Here is an 8,156-nt window from a genome sequence, read left to right on the forward strand (position 1 = left end):
CCTATATTCCTGGTAAGGAGGTGAAGTTAAACTTCCCCAGTGTATATATATATAAATCGACAAAGATGTTTTAAAACTCAATTGAAATTATTTCTATATAATTAACTGAGGGTTTATACAGTTAGGGCAATCACGTGAATAGTTTAAACGAGTTGTATAAAAGACAATGATCCTTTTCCAACAGCTGACATATTTCAAAACAAAAGGCATTATATGAATGAAACAATTATATATTTAATGAAATACAGTAATGTTATATAAATATATCATAATATATAATTAAGTTTCTCTTAAGAGTATTCAAGAGGACCAAGATTCTAGCGGAAATCAAAAGAATATAATCAAGAAACAGACACAAACAACAAAGAATATAAAATAATCGAAATAAGACATGCTAAGTAAAAAAAATAAATGTGCAACGAGGACTTCACTAAAAACGTGAGAATGGACTAGGTCACCGGAAGGGTAAGCGTCTTCTGCTTTTCTATAAACACCCGCCGAGTTGCTCATAAAAAGTCTAGAGTAGACAAAAGAGGAATGGAAAACTATGACACGTTTATCAAATCCATGTTCATAGGGCAGATGGATACAACATAACGATCCACGAGTTCATGATGACAACCATAAAACTTCTGCAGTGATTACTTAGTTCGAGTCCCGCGAAGGGAACGACCAAATTTGGTTCTCACATTGATGGGAATTTCTCAGACCTTTATATATAGATGTAGGTCGGTCTACAGGATACCACTTTTCGATAATTGCTTTTGATATTTTTGCGGTCATCATGAGTATAAGTATTGCAAATAACACATATATACTCAAACACTATATATTATCGTGAAATATTTAAGAAAGCAGTACTTTATACAAATAGGTAGTTATATGGTGAATTACTGGCTTTAGATTATATGAGAGGTAAGTTTTGAATTTAAAATAATCGTGTATACTGTTACATCTATTGGGTTGTGTTTCTTTTATATCCCCCCACCGAAGTTGGCAAATACTTTGTTTTTACTTTTTTTTTTATTAAAAATAGATTCGTTATTTACGTACAAATCCTCCGAAACGTCTGAATAGATTGAAATCAGTCTTGGCACATCAATAGATCAACTAATGTGCACATACTAAATGAAATTTCAATTTTCACATGGCTGCCTTTCAAATTTAAAGAAAAAAATAAATCGTAAAAATATTGAAAGAAAGTTGAAACTTGGCTTGAAATTAAACAAAAACACATTGAGGCGTAGAAATTGATTTCAGGTGTCCATATCACAATGGGGAGTTCGGAAAACATCTGCAAGGAATGTTTCATAGATGTTAATGGTCGGTATGTAAGTTTAATATGTTAGACTTCTACACACATTATGATATCTGTAATTTTATTCTGATCCGTAATATCTGTCAAAATATGTCATTTCGGATTTTTCTTCCTTTGGTAATGAACCAGATCTCAAAAACAATGTGCGGACCACCCTATCTTGTGCAAAATGGTATCCTACCAGAATGTCCTGTTAGTTTTGATATGTTTTCCACAATTTCAATTGTTGAACACCATTATTTTCATTGTAGATTTGAAAAAAAAAATATGTTGTGCATCGTTTATCGTCATTGTTAATATACCCGCACCTTAATGTAAACATGAATACTACAATAGATCAACTTTGATTTCTCCATTTATTGTGATAATCTTCTGAATAGTTTAATCAAAAGATGTTTAGGGAAAAATAGCCACAATGAATAATAAGTATCAAACTATATCAACTACAAGATAGATTTGCCATGAATCTAGATAGCAAGTAGTTATTTTCATTAATTGGTAACACATTTTTACGGTTTCGATATTGAATTTAAAACGCCATTTTTGTAACTTTTAACATTATTAAATATTTCGAAAGTGCGAGAATCAGTAGTGAAGTCAACCAAAGTGTGAAGTACCATTGATTTAATCGACCTTTCGTGCACAAATGTTTCTATTAGGCTTATCAAATAATAATAATAATAAAAAGTATCATACACGTGAACTATAGACTTACCTACAAAATGACGTCCGTATTTTAAGATTTAAATATACAACGTGAAATGTTATTTTAAATAATTTAATGCGTATATTTCATCTTTTAAACGTTGGGTTAGTAACTACATTGTGTTTCTTAGAAATATTATACTTACTTATCCTTAGATGTTTATATTTCGATTTAAGAGTACGCATTGCTTTAGTTAACAACGGTATCTAATTAGTACATCATGATTTAATTTCAATGGACACCCTTTAAAAAATCAATTTGAATAACTTTTTCAAAACAAATATTTAAAAAGTATGAAAGAGTAATCAAGGGAACCAAGGTTATTGCAGTAATCAAAAGAATGTAATCCAGACATGGAAAACAGACATACACAACAAAGAACATAAAGTAACCAAAACCATACATACAAAGCAACAAAAGTAAACTCGGACTCCACTGAAAACTAGTAGCATGGACCAGGTGCACCGGTAGGGTAAGCGTCCTCTACTTGAGTTCATTTTGGAGCGTAACGACTACTTTGCCATTTAAAGTGTGTATAGAAATTGAACTGTTAAATATATTTTTTTGCACACATGGACAGTAACCGTGTCAGGCTTGTTGTATAAATAATTACTTTGATATTATGTTTTTTTTTAAATTAAATCTAAAACAAATAGTTGAAGAACTCTTTGATTTTAAAAAAGCACATATGTATGACATTCATGTAAATGTAAAAAATACCGAAGCGTCAGCAGTTTGATGATTCAATTACGTCGAAATCCCACATATGGCCTTAACGTGAACATATTAAACAAAGACGATTGCAATACAAAATGAAGCGAACAGAATACAATAGATCACACTTAACTAAAAAGATAAGGAAACAAAACGTTCTTTGTTTTAATTTATTTCTTTATTTTGATCATTGACTCTTAAATCTGAGTAATGCATTGCATTCAACAAGTCATAAAAAGACTTTTTTGCACTTTTAAAAATATTTTGCATTTATTATGTTATTCTTGTCTATGTAATATGGCTGTGGGAAAGATCGTATCATATATTTGATAGTTTAAAAAAATACAAATTATCATCTTCCCTGACAAGAACTATTTATTTTTTGTGCCCATGTTCTTTTAAATTCTTCATTCTTACAGAGCCTGACAAGTCCACAATAAATCTGGCGAAATAGATATTACGCCAAAAGAGCAGCTGGTACCGCAAAATGGTCTCCGTTTGGTACAGTTTTTTTCAAACGAAATCGTGAGTTATATCTAAATTTTACAGTTTGCTAAACCATCCTCTTTCAGTACGGCGTGAAAATACCAGTGTTTATTACTTAGCATTTGCATGATTTAGCTTGATAACCACCGTTAATCAATAGTCACATCAGTACAAAAAAAACCAAAAAAACAAAAAAAAAAACAATCATTACTCATAATTTTAGAAGAAACTGGGTACTTTTAACCAAGGACTGATATCTAAAAAAAGAATTAAGTTTTTTTAGACGCATTTCTTTAGGAGTCTGTTACGCAGATATGTATGGCATTCAAGCAATTCAGAGTAGTTAGGTCTTGCTGTAGCGTAGCAAATCAATTGTGAAATATAAACACCGTATGCAGGATATGAAGGTATATTTCTGCACAGGTAAGGAAAATTTATAATATCAAAATTGAAGTCGTCTCTTTTATCATAAATCTTAGTGCTGAGATGACCTCTGTTGTTAAATTCGAGATGTATTTCCAAAAAGATGCAGAACATCTGTTTTTGTAGTCACCAGCTTGTTTTCTTTTCATTTATAGAAACAAGTATTTAAAAACTATTTAATGAAAGGGCTCATACACGACAAAGTTGAGTTTGTTAGCAAGCTAATGTCTACAGATGAAGACCAAGAAAGTTCTTTGACACCAAAGGAACTGCATGATATTTATAATAAGTAACTGATAGTAATAACCATCAAAGATATCTGAACATTTTTCGAATATAACAATACCACCCACGTTCAACTGTGGGACATTCACAGATAAATGAGACACAAAAAAAACTTAACTCAAAATTAAAGAAAGGGAGTAATCGAGAATATTATCAACTCTATTATATGTGAGTCGCGTAACATAAAATAAAAATAAGAGATAATTTGCATAAGGTAAAACTGAATACACTTATAAACAGACATCAATCTATGAAATCATTACTAAGTACAAAAGATTTGCTATGTTTTGTTAAAAATCAAGGATTCAATCTTAAATATTTCAATTTGATTTAAAACGTTTTTATAATTACGAGACACATGTCAATAATACAGTACTTTTTTATTGCACATTCAAATAATAATTGAACGAACATTTACATACGTTGAGTATTTTAATCAAACATTTTTTTGCCGTAATCTATTTCTTTATGTAGAGCGTTGGTGTTGATACACAAGACCAGGCCACGGATTTATTTATGAATCTATTCTTTCCAGTAGAGGTAAAATAAGGATTATTCTATGAAAGCTATATTACTTGTAATGAATACAATACAATTTATAAAAAACTAAAATATTTACTACGCGATACTCATTCAGTTACTAACTAAGCAAAACGTGGAGAATATATAAACAAATTAAATTCAGAATTGTATTTTAACAAATTATTATAAAGAAGATAACTTTACTATATGTAGAAGCTTTATTAAAGTGCAACAGAGAGTTTACAATTCCAACAAACTAAAGGATCGTATGTTATGAAGTTGAAATAAGATAACTTTAGTTGATTTTTTAATTTTACTCATTATGAAATATATAAAATCACCAGATTACTCTCAAAAAAGTGTTTGTTTCAAACTTGCATACTTATTTATTTTTTATGAAAGGATGTCTGGCCGGACAATGAAAATTTATTCTCCTCTGATATTGGCATCTTTGTCAAGGATTTGTTAGCCGACACACATCTCAACCCATACAGCAAATGTTACGGTATTCATTTATGTTTTATTATATAATGCACTTATTAACAATACCCATTGAATTAAAAAAACAACTTATATCAATTGAACACAACAATCCATAGACAAAACAATAACCAACCAATCAAAACAGGAAAAAATGAAGAAGGAATAATTGACCAAATAATGAGAAATTAACAAAAGTTTTGTCTTGCGATATTGCTGGAAGTATCGGCTTAAAAAATAAATATGTTAAATGTTATATCTTTGCCGAAGAACTTTACTTGAGTGTTACAAATTACAAGATACAATATACCTGATAGTTGATTATGCCATCGAAACAATACCATCAGAATTGTATATTTAATAACCATAGCATCAATTTACTTTCATGTAAAACAAACAATAAGTTATGCGGTTTTTTTTTCAAATTAAATAGACGATACATATCGCTCTTGATGTGATTTAAGAATGTAGATCTAGGGTAAGGGAAATCACTGAAATCAGTAATATGTTAGAATCATATTCAATTTCAACAAAGCATCTTATGTTTGTATCATATTCAATTTCACCAAAGCATCTTATGTTTGTATCATATTCAATTTCACCAAAGCCTATCATGCTTTCCTGTGAAACAAAATGAAATCAGTCCGAGTTACTTTGATGAGATTGATATCAAATGCTTAGTACAAACGTTTCAGTGATTTGTAAGAGTTGTTTCGTTTCCCTTACTCCATCTAATCTCTTTAAGACATACATATTGATATTCCTTTGTTTTTACATATGTTTATAAAATTGCTTTTCGATTGTCCATTTACTCATCATAATTTCATTCCTTAATACATCAAATGATAACCTTTGTAGATAATGGATGTTTGTCATCAAAAGTATGTTCGAAAGAGTTGTTTTTGTTTTCTCTTTTACCTAACAAATACGAATTAGCTGTGCTGTTTTGGACTCGTGGAGAAAATTACACGTGTAAGAAATCTAGACCTAGTTTCATCAAAAATCAAATTAAGATCATCTCAAATCCTTCCTCAACTTGCGTTCCCATCAATAAGATCACTTGAAATGCAAGATTTGAGGAAAAAAACTAGGAATTACGGGTAATCTTACTTGCGATTATTTTTCATGAAACCCTGACCTAAATTGTTTTGAACCGAAAATGAAACGTTTATACAATAAGTCTTCGTAAAATGTTTTTTCGTATAGCGATATTCCAAATTTAGGGTAAAAGCTAATTAACTTTGAATTTCTAAACTTCCGGTAAATATTACTTTGGATAATATGACAGGTCACACATTGAGGGGCAAGGGAAATTGTTGTTGATGGATTGAAGGTAAACACTCGATTTCTAATGCCTACAAATGCTTTCACTTTCTACAAGCAGAAAATTATGATAATGATCTGTTTGAAAAGCCAAAATTTCAGAAAAAGTTTGATATGAGAATTTTTATCGTGGTAATTTTTTGTCTGATAGGGCCAAAACAAAACAAAAAAGTACACACAAAAAACACAAAAGCGAACACAAAAAGAGAATTAAAAAAAGTAAAACAAACAAACAAACAAAATTATTCCTCGGTTACACACTCCTTTAGTTGATGCGCATGCCTAAAACTACATATCCTTAAAAAATCATTTCTTAAAATTATTTACAATTATTTTCGTTCTTCGAACTTATCCTAGTGTGTTTTTCATTCCTTGGCTCTAATCATGTACAAAAATCATGTTAAATTTTGTAACTTCTCAAATTAATTTTTGTATAATTAAGTTGATTAATACTTTCTATTTTATATTTAAAACTTAATTTACTGTGTCTGCAAATACAAAATATTTAAATTATATGTGCAACTGCATGTATGATTTCAGGAGTTTTGAACAACACACAAATTCAATAGTAAACAGAATGTATGCAATAGGAGGTAACATTTCTCAAAATTTAGTAGTATCTGTAGTTGAGGAATATGGGAACACGACACCCCTTTATATTGCTGGAAACACCGATCTGATGAATTTTATGGAACAAACAGCTTGTCAAGCAAAGCTAACAAATATATATTGAATGGAAACATAGTATGGAATACCTCAGTAGTTAAAGTATGAAAATTAAGTTTAAATATAGCCTCGTTAATTTTTGGCACGCGCCAAGTAGTATATTGAAAATACCAGCAACGTACTGTTAACTTATTAAATACTTTAATTTTGTTTTGTTCGATACTTCTACTAATTTTCAAGATTACTCTATTCTTTCACTAATTTTCCAGATTACTCGATACTTTCAGATACTTTCCAGATTAATCCTTTTTCTTATTTTAAAGGGATGCCCTATTGAAGAAACAAATTTTTGTTTGTAGGCATGTATTTATTTTGCCATATGACACTATATCAATATTATCCCAATGTAAAAATTATAATTACACATAAACCAATCTAAGAAGTTTCGTTGGTGTAAATGGGTTGTACTATATCCAGTAAATTCTACTGAAGTTAAAAAATATCAAGAATTAATACAGCAAAGTTATTGATGATGTAATTTTAAGATATATTTATTATTACTTTCAGAAATTTATCTGCACGTTTTTACCCTTTATACTACTTCCGACAATCAAGTCTTCTAGTAATACTTCTGATTCAAAGACACATCCGGAAAGTGACTTTAAAACAAATCGTAGATATTACACAATATTTTCGTCCAGAAAAGAAAACAGGATATGACTTTTTGAGGCTATCCATTCATTCTACAGTGCTCCTGCTATAAAGTTTATGATGTCAGTGGTAATTCTATCAAGGCCAATAGTGGAAGATGAATATACATAATTGGTGGTCCTTATTTAATGTTTTTTGCCTTGCTATGCAGATGGAATTCCATGATTGAAAAATCAAAGGTTCCAATTTATTTGATACATGTGATTAAACGTGAGATGATGGACACTATAGACACTGAAATATCTGCCACATATATTGACTTATACAACAATTTCGAAGGAGTACATTCATAACTTAATTATAGGACATAAGGACTTATGTTAACCTTAAGGTGTCTAAATCAGTCCCTTAAATATGTTTTTGTAATACCACAGTTCATATGCTTTGCCAATACCAGTCAAAAGCTATTGGAAGTATACTATTGTTTAAGAAGCTTCTTTTAAGAAGGGTCATAGTTTTCCTTTCCTCGTTTGTCTACCCCGGACTTGACTTTTTATGAGCAACTCGGCGGGTGTTTCTGGA

General features: G+C 30.1%; 1 long non-coding RNA gene across 1 annotated transcript; it reads left to right on the top strand.

Annotated features, from left to right (window-relative positions):
* Positions 1 to 733: 733 nt before the first annotated feature.
* On the top strand, positions 734 to 8,126 carry LOC148622014 (uncharacterized). Its single transcript, XR_015920532.1, has 7 exons — positions 734 to 1,327; positions 3,158 to 3,263; positions 3,803 to 4,472; positions 4,857 to 4,959; positions 5,793 to 5,906; positions 6,798 to 7,025; positions 7,491 to 8,126. It is a non-coding gene; the product is annotated as an uncharacterized LOC148622014 (long non-coding RNA).
* The last annotated feature ends 30 nt before the right edge of the window (positions 8,127 to 8,156 follow it).

Source organism: Perna viridis, chromosome 3 (assembly GCF_037379345.1).
Source record: "Perna viridis isolate PV_CMFRI_1.1 ecotype Kerala chromosome 3, ASM3737934v1, whole genome shotgun sequence".
NCBI lineage: Eukaryota > Metazoa > Mollusca > Bivalvia > Mytilida > Mytilidae > Perna > Perna viridis.